At 38.8% G+C, this 12,433-nt stretch overlaps 1 pseudogene; it reads left to right on the top strand.

Moving 5' to 3' along the window:
- Nucleotides 1–5,756: 5,756 nt before the first annotated feature.
- On the top strand, nt 5,757–6,687 carry LOC122706618 (annotated as a pseudogene).
- The last annotated feature ends 5,746 nt before the right edge of the window (nt 6,688–12,433 follow it).

The raw sequence follows: 12,433 nt of genomic DNA on the forward strand, positions 1-12,433 counted from the left end.
TATTCAGGTAGCTAGTTCCGTCGCTCTGCGGGGAGGGGCTGGCGCTGCCGGGAGGGGCTGACGCTGCTTTCTCCGTCTGCGCTGCTCAGGCTCCCGGCTGTTCTATATGGAGCGCGCCCCGCGCTGCGCTAGGTTCCAGCCCTCGGGTGTTACACAAAAGCGCGGAAGGAAAAGCTGCGCCTGCTCTCTGTGCCTTCCCCGTCAGAGCGGTCCAGGCAGCGAGGGGCTTGATGGGCGCACTATCCCCAGGTGTGGCGCACTCACTCCCTTCCGCGGACCCAGTCTCAGTTTCCGCTGGCGCCAGTCGGGTGCGTGCGCCTTCCGCCCTCTGCGTCCCCAGCCCCAGTCCCCGCCGGCGCCGGTCGGGTGCCTGCGCCCTGTGTCTCGCCGCGACCTTCCCCTCCCCCCTGCCTCCTGCCTCCGGCGGGGCTGTGCCGGTCCGCAGCCTGCGAGCTCTTCTCGGGACTTTCTCCATCCCTTTGTTCTGCGAACGGCCAGCAGTGTGTTCCGGCCGGTTAATTTTCTCTCTCTCTTTTGGTCTCCCACAGTTCAAGTTGGCACCTCACAGAAGCTCCCTCCGATTGTCCTCAGGGCACTCAGGCCCGGACCCTAGCCCAAGCAAGGCCGCCTAAGACTCCCTTCCCGGGACGGCTCTCCGTCCTTAGCTCTTTTGTCTCACTTTTTATCTTTTATATTTTGTCCTACCTCCTTTCGAAGACAATGGTCTGCTTTTCTGGGCGCCTGATGACCTCAGCTAGCGATCCGAAGTTGTTTTGTGAAGTTTGCTCTGCATTCAGTTATTCTTTTGATGAATTTGTAGGAGAGAAAGTGGTCTCCCCGTCCTACTCCTCCGCCTTCTTGGCTCCTCCCTCTGAGGTATACATTTTTAAAGTATATACAGAGTAGGTCAAAAAGTTGATTCTACTCTTTCCAGAAGTTGTTGGAGAAATCTGACTGAACCTTTTGGCCAACCCAATATCATTTTGCTTTACACTTGAAACTAACAGAAAATTATAAGCCAACTATACTTCAATAAAAATATAAGTAAAGGGGGAGACATGTCCACAGAATATTTGAAGAAATTGACAGTCCTATTTTGAAATTTATATAGAAAGATATTATTTTTAAAAATCTGAAATAGAAAATTATTCTCCAAAAAAGAAACTATTCTACCTAAATTCAAGACATACTATAAAATTCCCACAAACCAAGCTGTGTGTTATTGAAACAGAATGTTCATTAACAGATCCAAATGTATAAGTTTTCTAACAAAGCTATCAAACTAATTCAGTGCAAATATATGTATATATATTTCAAACAATATTGGATTAATTGGATATTCATATACAAAGAAAAATAAAGTACCTCGATCACTACTTCATACTATACATAAAAATTCATGGATAATGAATCGGAGAACTGGATGTGAAATCTAAACAAAAAATTTGAGAAGAAATGTTTTTGCTCTTGAGATAAAATAGTATTTATGAGGTACACTGCAATAAACATGAACTATAAAAAAAAAAACGACGAAGCCTGTTGCTTTCCTGCTCATCAGATGTCATCCCTTTTAAAAAATAAAAGGAAAGCCAGAGACCAGGAGAAAAATAAAAGTTTGTATATATATTTAATTATATATATATTTGCATAACATTCTATATACAAATATCTTGTATGTATAACACAAATGACAAGATAAATATACCCAAACTATATAAAAATCACTTACTGCAAGAAATAAGAACCCAGAATTCAATTTTTAAATTGCATGAAGAACTTGAAAAGAAACCCCTTCTCCAAAAAGAAGATACACTCATAGCAACCTTTTTAAAAATGCTCAACATCATTGGCCATCAGGAAATACAAAGTAAAACTTCAATAATTTATCACTGCATAGCTACTAGAATAACTATAAAAAGTAATACGAAGTGCCATAATGTGGAAAAATACTTGTAGTTTGATTTATGGCTCCCTTCTTATGCTTTAGATTTCTCTTACTGTTGCCTAGTGTTCAATGCTGACCACCATATGGATCCCAGAGATCAATTATCTGGATTCTATTAGACTGTCTGTTTACTTCCATTGCCCTCAGAAGAATGTGGGGGAAATTAAAAAGGTTTTTATTTCAGGCACTTTGAAATGGCTTCCAATAATATTATGCCATCACTGATCTAACTCTCAAGAAATCATACTAGGTTTTAAGAAAAGATTTAATATTTATAAGAAAATAGAAGTTCTCTTCCAACATGAGTGCATACGTTATGTCACAGGTCTCCATGATGGTATTAAGTCATCTTTTCTAGCCACGTGTCATTAAGTTTTCTTAGAAATCCAGGTTCAGACAGAGACAGGGGACCCGCACACTTTGGTTGCAAGTGCAGGGAATACTGACTCTTTTCAACTGACTTATTTGAAAAGACTCCAATGCTGGGAAAGATTGAAGGTGGGAGAAGGGGATGACAGAGGGTGAGATGATTGGATGGCATAACTGACTCAATGGACAAGAGTTTGTGTTAACTCCGGGAGTTGGTGATGGACAGGGAGACCTGGTGTGCTGCAGTCCATGGGGTCGCAAAGAGTCAGACACGACTGAGTGACTGAACTGAACTGAACTGCAGAGAATACAATTCCCCACTCAAGAATGAGTGTTTCTCAAGTCTGTCTCTCCAGAATACCTGCTTCCAAGGCAAAGTCTTTCTATCAAAAGAAATAATTAATTCCTGAGACAGAAGACAGAATCTACAAGAAAAGTCCTTGGAAACTGCTTTAAATATCCTTGCATCACAGGTGAAATGTCTTTTTTGTTAATTACATTCTCCAGAGGAAGGTTCATCGAGGTTGGAGTGATCCTTTTGAATGTGTTTCCACCATGCATTCTGCCTTCTGCCTATGGGACCAGAGCCATCTACAGATGATCATTTCTGCATAGTGTTCTGAACGAATCCATTCTAAATTCAACTTCCAGGTTTTCTGTGAAACTTTTTTGAGGCTGTAGGCTAGAAGGAAAGATTTAAACTCATTAAAAGACATCGACTGTGAGACTGAATATTCTGTTTTGAAAGAATCATATTTTCATGTTGAAAGTTACTTAGCCCAAGAGGCGGTCGATTTGAAGACAGGATTATTTCTGAACACCCTCAAATATCATTAAATAATTTAAAACCAGAAGGTAAGATTTTCAATAGAGCTGATACTTATTAAAGATAGTTACTTACCATATATAGTAATCATCTTATTTCAACTCTATTTAAACAGAGTAATAGAGCATTTCATCTTCATCCCTTTCTTCAAAAGGTAATAAATTGCTAAGTATCATTAATCTAAATTGCAGATGAAAAAATTTGAGGCTCACAGAGATAAATAAATTTATAAGATCTAGCTCACTAATACCAGATATTCTTCATTTGCCATGAGATATTTATTTAATAATTGAGACTGATCATGACAAGGCAAACAAAATTTAAAAACACTTTACACACAAAAAGATATAATGTGAATATTAAATCATAACCTGCTTATTTCAAACACAAACATGAAGAACTTTTCCTGGGATAAACCACTGTACCTAACATGGGTCTCTGTGGCTTCGTTAAAAGAAAAGTTGAAGATGATTCTTCCTAAGTTTAAAGCATGGTTAAATGTTTCTCTGTATTATTGCTCAAAATGTCGATTTTTTTCCTATTCCTGGGTACACAGGCCAAAAAAAAAAAAAAAAAAAAAGCAAGGTCCTTTGTGTGTCCTGAACCGTGTGATGGATATGTTCATAAATGTTTCCTCAATCACTTCTCATAACAGCCTATGAGGTGGTCATTAATGTTCTCACTTGATTTTAGAGGAAACAAAATGTAAGGTGCCAAGAAATATACCCCAGAACATGAAGCTGCAAGTGGGGAAAAACAAGATTTTACCTTGTCTTTCTGATTCTCAAACCAATTTGTTTTACCACTGGGATTGTCATTGTCCATACTTTTCAAGAGAGTCTATGGGATTATGTTTTTGATTGGAATTGAAGAGAGGAGGATAAAGTAGACCTTCAATGAAAGAAGTGTCACATGGCTATCAATATTAGAGGCTTACCTCATAGTTCAGTCAGTAAAGAAGCTGTCTTCAGTGCAGGAGACCCAACCCAAGTTGGATTCCTAGGTTGGGAGGATTCCCTGGAGAAGGAAATGGTAACCCACTCCAATAATCTTGTCTGGAGAATCTCCTGGGCAGAGAAGCCTGGTAGGTTACAGTCCATGGGGTCGCAAGAGTTTGACACGACCTAGTGAATAAACCACCACCATCAATAAGTTATACTGTGTATCTAGTGTTTGTATGGGTATGTGTATCTGTGTCTGATGATCAATTTCCTTCATATATGCTTGCCTCTGATGTTGAATTGAAATAATTATAGTTACTATTATCATATCAAAAGGAGTTTAATAAGCATTGTTTATTATGACAATGTAGAACATGGGTTAAGGATGTGGAGGAAAAAATCCAATCATGCTTCTGTTATTTATTATCTGGTTGATCTTAGGCAGGATTCTTAAGTTCTCTATGCTTCGTATTTCTTAATCTGTGAAATAAGCATAAAATGAGGGTAGCAATCATCTCATAAGTTTGTAATAAGAATTAAAAAACAAATGCCTACAAAATACCTGAGAGTAAAGTAAGTGTTCAGGAAGTTTATGGTAATAAGATTTTTATTATTACTGTCATTATTATTATTATTAACATGATTTTCTGAGATTGTTTCTCATCTGTAAAACTAATGAAGTAATAACATCCACGCAGGTTGCTACCATGCCATGCATATAGAAATCAATCATTAAAAGTATGTAATTAGCTATTAAAAAGCTGTTGGATTTAAGTGATGCATGCTTGCTCAGTATGAATGAGTTGTGAATGAGTTCAGACTCTTCGTGACCCCATAGACAGTAGTCCACCAAGCTCCTCTGTCCAAGGGATTCTCCAGGCAACAATACTGGAGTGGGTTCTCACGCCCTGCTCCAGGGGATCTCCCTGACTCTGGGATTGAACCCGAGTCTAGATGCATCTCCTTCACTTCAGGCAGAATCTTTACCACTGAACCCAGATTTGGACGATATGCTTTATTAAATATATTGCAGGAGCTCCTGTATCCTTTCATTACTTTCCCATGAGCAATACTCTATTATACTTTATGTCAACAATTACAACTAATCTGTTGCCAGGGGTTCTTTTCTCTGGCTTCTATCTCCAAACTGAACCTCAAGCCACTTAATTCGAGATATACAAGCACCTTTACTAGAGTTATACCAAAGAATCCCTCTTTTTGAATCCCTATCTTACACTCATATTCTCAATTCCTTGTGCTGGCTTCCCATTTCCTAACAGTAAAAGCGAAATTCCTTAGCTTTGAATTCATAGGCTTCGCATGCATTTTCAATTCCTCATTTCAGTCTTCACTGTCACTGTACATGAAATCTACTGAGTCACATTAGGTTGTGAGCCATCTCACATGATTAACGGCCTAGAGATCAGCTCATGTTTCTGTCTGCATATGGGTTTGCATATCTATATATTAAAAATTGCCTTCACCCAGGAGAGAATTTGAATAATCTTCAAAAGATCAGAACTTTTTTTTTTCCTATCTTAAAAAATATTATTAAAATTCAGAACTCAATAGAATCTGGGCATTTATAATTTCTTACATTGACACTCTTAATTCAAGGTTGAGCTAATAAATTATGACTTTTTCAGGTAACATAATTAATAATAACCTAAGATACATGGATAATAGAAACAATGTGACAGAGTTTATTCTACTGGGACTCACTGAATCCAAAGATGCAGAAAATCATATTTGTTGTGTTTTTGGTTGTCTGCATCGTCTCTATGGTAAGAAATGTGCTCATAATGGTCACCATCATCACCAGCCCATTACTGGGGTACCCCATGTGCTATTTCCTGACTCATCTCTCATTCAATGATGCCTGCTATTCCTGTGTCAATACCCCTAAAGTGATCATAGATTCCTTCTATGAAAAGAAAACCCGCCCTTTCAATGACTGCATAATCCAAGTCTTTGGGGAACATATATTTGCAGGTGCTGACGTCATCCTGCTCACTGTAACGGCCTATGACCGCTACGTGGCCATCCATAAGCCCTTGCACTATACGACCCTCATGGATCGGCAGCTGTGTGCACTGCTAGTGGGAGTGGCATGGGTGGGGGGCATTATTCATTCAACCATACAGCTCCTCTTCATCATCAGATTACCCTTCCGTGGCCCTAATGTCATAGATCACTTTATGTGTGATCTGAACCCTTTGCTCAATCTTGCCTGCACTGACACTCACATTCTAGGATTCTTTGTTCCTGCCAAAGAACAAAGTTTAATCTGTCTTTCAAACTTTCTCCTCTTGATCAGCTCCTATGTGATCATTCTGCGCTCCCTAAGGGCCCATAGCTTAGAGGCTAGACGTAAGGCCCTCTCCACCTGTGTCTCCCACATCACAGCAGTTATCCTGTTCCTTGTGCCCTGCTTATTTGTGTACCTGAGACCAACAGTTACCTTACCTGTTGATAAAGCAGTTTCTGTATTCTACACTGTGATAACTCCCATGTTAAATCCTTTAATCTATACTTTGAGAAATGACCAGATGAAAAATGCCATTAGGAAATTGTGTAGTAGGAAAGTGATTCCAGGTGATGCATAAAATGTGCATGGAACCCAGCATTTGTTCAACCTATGTAAAACTCAAAGGACATTATTGATGACCTCAGCCAAGAATACCTATGAGATAAAGAAGAATAAAACTGCAAATGATCGATTTTGCAAAGAGAGGAGAAGAAACGGAGGCAACAAAAGAGAGGGAAAACATAGCTTTGGACTACTGTTTGCATATTTGAAAAGCTCTGCCAAATTGGAGTCTAGTTTTACTGGCTCCATCATTGTATAAGGATTCATAAGCTTTCATCATAATAAAACAAAATAAAATAAATGTTAAGATACAGTGATACTCAGCAGTAAGCTTTTTGACAATACGGAAAGGTAGGCAGTACTATCATCCCGATTTTGCATGTTGGAAAACAAGCAGTAAAGAGTTTGTTCCCAAAGAGTAACATTGAAGAACCAGTAACTAGAAAGTAACTGACATCTCTAACCACGTTATTAATGGCTGTGATATAAATAGCCAGGAGATGATGATAGAAGTGTAGCAAAATTATACCAGTTACTATTTATTAATACAGGGATTGTTCTGAACTATTTATGTATCTTTCTGTCTATATACATACAAATGTACATGCATATATGTATATATATTTATACATATGCAATATACATTAGCAATATTATATATTAAATTAGTTATATATTAGTATTAATATATATACTACTTATGAGCATATATGCTTAATTATGTATAAGTAAATTCTAGTGATTTTCATTAAGGCTTCCCTGATAGCTCAGTTGGGAAAGAATCCACCTGCAATGCAGGAGACACCAATTCAATTCCTGGGTTGGGAAGATCCCCTGGAGAAGGGAAATGCTACCCACTCCAGTATGAAATCAGTTATGTTAGTATTAATACATATGCTACTTATGTGCATATATGTTTAATTATATATAACTAAATTCTAGTGATTTGAATTAATAACCTGCTAATTTTTATACATCATGTTTGCGTGCATGCTCAGTCACTTCAGTTGTGCCTGACTCTGCACCCTATGTGCTGTAACCTACTAGCCTCTTCTGTCCATGGGATTCTTCAGGTAAGAATATACTGGAGTGGGTTGCTGTGCCCTCCTCCAGAGGATCTTCCAGACACAGGGATCGAACCCAAGTCTCATGTTTCCTGCATTGGCATGCATGTTCTTTACACTAGTGCCATCTGGAAAGCCCTTTATGCATCACAGTCACTGGGAATATGTTGACTATAATACTGTGTATGTAATTACTATAGGAATATAAAATAATGAACTATTTAACCATTAAGGGGTAAATAACAAATGTAACACCATTTACAAACTTCCTTCAACATTAAAAATCATTCTGTAAAGGTCACATCACCAACTTAGGCTCATAAACCAACAGAAAGAGTGATGTTTCAAATAAAAGAATGTTTTAATGTCAGGTAGGATGTTCAATGTGTTAAGTACTTGGTAATATACCATTAAGCGCTTGCCTACATGATAATAAATTCTGCAAGGTCTAATAAATTAGCTAATAAACTAGCACAGGGTCTGGTCCATGATAAATATAAGCATAAATGAAAATGAAAATGTTCACTAAAATACAGAAAAACTATGAATGGAGACTTGAAAATTTTTTCTAACTTATCTTTTACAGAATCAGAGATGAATATTTTGTTTTGTTTTGTTTTTCTTTTGGAAACCACAATTTGTTTTATTCCCGCTTATCCTAGGAATTAAAAAAAAAAAGAAACTTAGTATGTCATCATATGAGCAAATCTTTTACCTTGATATTTTCCCTGTTCTTAGGAAGACTTCATCATCCTATGAACATATTTTTTTTTTCTTTTTTCTTTAGGAAGTTTACTTTTGAAAGGTTGCTGCTGAGCCATGAAAGACTCTGGGATTCTTAGCCTCCAGAGGAGAGAAATTCAATCCAGGGCCAGTGACAAGGCTTGATTGCTCAGAGCTTTTGTGTAATAAAGTTTTCTTAAAGTATAAAATAGATAAAGCTTCTGACAGAGACATCAGAAGGGGGGAAAAGAGTGCCCCTCTGCCAGCCTTTAGCAGTATGTTATATACCTATCAGAAAGCTGTTAATTAGAGAAAGGAGATGTCTCAAAACTCAGAGTGGCACCAGGCCCCTCACCCATAGTATGTGTTTTGAGATAACATTGTCACCAGGTGAGTCATCCCAGGCCATAAAATGTTGGACATAAATCTTCAAGAAAGGTAGGTTTCCAAGTAAATATACAGTTTCATTAACAGATTAGGAGAACAATGCAACAGTTAAACATACAGGTTTGTTGAACCCTTATCTGTTCTGAGTCTTAAGCTGAACCAATTTGAAGATAGACAGAGTCTAGGGTAAACACATAGTTCATTAACATAACTAATGAAAAACATTTCCATAAGAAAAAGGCATTGGTTAGCTCAAGGTTTGAGAAAAGTTAAGTGCAGGAGGAGCCAGGTGTCACAGAATTTTAAGAGAAACCTCCTTTTAATTTTGTATAGAGAAGGGAAGAAAATCTGACACTTGTAGTTTGTCTCCTCCTGCCGCTTAAGAGAGAGAGGAAAGTGTCTGACACTCGCAGCCTGTCTCCTCCTGCCACTTAAGAGAGAGAAAAGCATCTGACACTCGCAGCCGTTTCCTCTGTTTGGAGACCCCTAGCCTCCCTGCCTGTTACCCTCTCACTTTTATATAACATGTGGCTCTTATGAAAAGCAGTGTGAAAAGTATGTAGCCTTGTCTCACAAAAGGCAATTTTAGTCTAAATATAATCCATTCATCTTGTTTGTTCTTAATTCATTAAATAAAAAGAATTTTTGCACCAAAAGAATGTAACAATACATTGATAGTTGCTGAGGGTTTAGTGATGAATAAAGAAGAATCCAAAAGGTGTGTTCTGATCCACTGAGATCTGATAGAGTGCTTGAAGAACTATGGACAGAGGTTCATGACATTGTACAAGAGACAGGGATCAAGACCATGTCCAAGAAAAAGAAATGCAAAAAGGCAAAATGGTTGTTGGAGGAGGCCTTACAAATAGTTATGAAAAGAAGAGAAGAGAAAGGCAAAGGAGAAAAGGAAAGATATATCCATTTGAATGCAGAGTTCCAAAAAATAGCAAGCAGAGATAAAAAACCCTTCCTCAGTGATCAATGCAAAGAAACAAAGGAAAACAATAGAATGGGAAAGACTAGAGATCTCTTCAAGAAAATTAGAGATACCAAGGGAACATTTCATGCAAAGATGAGATCAATAAAGGACAGAAATGGTATGGACCTAACAGAAGCAGAAGATATGGCAAGAATATACAGAGGAGCTGTACAAAAAAGATCTTCATGACCCATATAATCACAATGGTGTGATTACTCACCTAGAACCATACATCCCAGAATGCTAAGTCAAGTGGGCCTTAAGAATCAACACTATGAACAAAGCAAGTGGAGTGATTAAATTCCAGTTGAGCTATTTCAAATCCTGGAAGATGATGCTGTGAATGTGCTGCACTCAATATGCCAGAAAATTTGGAAACCTCAGCAGTGGCCACAGGACTGGAAAAGGACAGTTTTCATTCCAACCCCAAAGAAAAGCAATGCAAAAGAATGTTCAAACCACTGTGCAATTGCACTCATCTCACACACTAGTAAACTAATGCTCAAAATTCTCCAAGCCAGGCTTTAACAGTACATGAACCATGAGCTTCCAGATATTCAAACTGGATTTAGAAAAGACAGAGGAACATCTACTGGACCATTGAAAAAGCAAAAGAGTTCCAGAAATGACATCTACTTCTGCTTTACTGACTATGACAAAGCCTTTGACTGTGTGAATCACCACAAAAATGTGGAAAATTCTTAAAGACATGAGAATACCTGACTACCTGAACTGCCTCTTGAGAAATCTCTATGCAGGTCAGGAAACAACAGTTAGAACTGGGCGAACAACAGACTGGTTCCAAATAAGAAAAGGAGTACGTCAAGGCTGTATATTGTCACCCTGCTTATTTAACTTATATGCAGAGTACATCATGAGAAACACTGGGCTGGAAGAAGCACAAGTGGGAATCAAGATTGCTGGGAGAAATATCAATAACCTCAGATATGCAAATGACACCACCCTTATGGCAGAAAGAGAAAAAGAACTAAAGAGCCTCTTGATGAAAGTGAAAGAGGAGAGTGAAAAAATTGGCTTAAAGCTCAACATTCAGAAAACTAAGATCATGGCATCTGGTCCCATCACTTCCTGGCAAATACATGGAGAAACAGTGACAGACTTTTTTGGGGGAGCTCTAAAATCACTGCAGATGGTGACTGCAGCCATGAAATTAAAAGACACTCTTTGGAAGAAAAGTTATGACCAACCTAGACAGTATATTAAAAAGCCAAGACATTATCTTGCCAACAAATTTCCATCTAGTCAGGTTTTTCCAGTAATCATGTATGGATGTGAGAGTTGTACTATAAAGAAAGCTGAGCACAGAAGAATTAATGCTTTTGAACAGCAGTGTTGGAGAAGACTCTTGAGTGTCCCTTGGACTGCAAGGAGATTCACCCAGTCCATCCTAAAGGAAATCAGTCCTGAATATTCATTGGAAGGACTGATGCTGAAGCTGAAACTCCAATATTTTGGCCACCTGATGTGAAGAACTGACTTATTGAAAAAAATCCTTATGTTGGGAAGGATTGAAGGCGGGTGGAGAGGGGGATGACAGAGGATGAGATGGTTGGATGGCATCACTGACTCAATGGACATGAGTTTGAGTAAACTCTGGGTATTGGTGGTGGACAGGGAGACCTGGTGTGCCACAGTCCATGGGGTCATAAATGGTTGGACACAACTGAGCAACTGAACTGAACTGAATTGATCCACTGGTAGACACTTAGAGTAGAAAATTACAACACAGTTGTATAGGGCAGGTGAAACTATCCCTTATAAGGTGAAAATGACACCTTACATCTGTCCCGTCTTACAACCAAAAAAGTCACACAACGTCCAGTGGGCTTAATTGGGATTTGAAAACATACTATATTTTTCATTTCAGTAATTTTCTTTGGTGCATTCATCAGCTGACTCACAAAGCTGCCAGCTTTGAGTGGGACCCAGAAAAAGAAAAGGCTTTACAGTAGGGCCATACTGTGTGTAAGTTTCTCTGCCATTCTGGGCAAATGATCCAGTAGATCCATGGTGCTTGATGTGTCAGTGGCAGACGGGGATGCTGGGGTCTTTGGCAGTCCTCCATATGTGAATTGCAGTGCGGGCACTTAGGATTTTGCGGCAAAGTGTTGCCATTCTTTCTAGATAACTACTCTAATTTTGAGAGATAACTCTTGGCCTGCTAGTGGACCTGAATAGGAATTGAACATTTAACCAAGACCCACTAAGTACTAGGCAAGCTGAGCTGTCCATCATTAACTTGATGGTATCTGACCCATGAAAGCCACGATACTGGGTGTGCACAGCAGTACTCCATCTTCACATAGGAGTTCTACACATGCGATCTGGTCCAAGTAGCACCTGAGGGAAATTTCCATGGAAAAGTACAAAAATGTTCATAGTCCCCACTCTCATTGCTCTCTGGCTTCTCTCTCCCTTACTGTACTTATGGATTCATTTACTATTATTAATTGATAAAGAAGCCTTGGGACTTGTATATGGAGAATCCTGCAGTACTAAGCAGGCATAACCTTAGTGGGGAGCCGTAAGACTACAGCCTCATTATGAAAAGTCCCTGAAGGTCAGGAAGGATGGTAATCCTCCCAATG

This window comes from Cervus elaphus, chromosome 2 (assembly GCF_910594005.1).
Source record: "Cervus elaphus chromosome 2, mCerEla1.1, whole genome shotgun sequence".
NCBI lineage: Eukaryota > Metazoa > Chordata > Mammalia > Artiodactyla > Cervidae > Cervus > Cervus elaphus.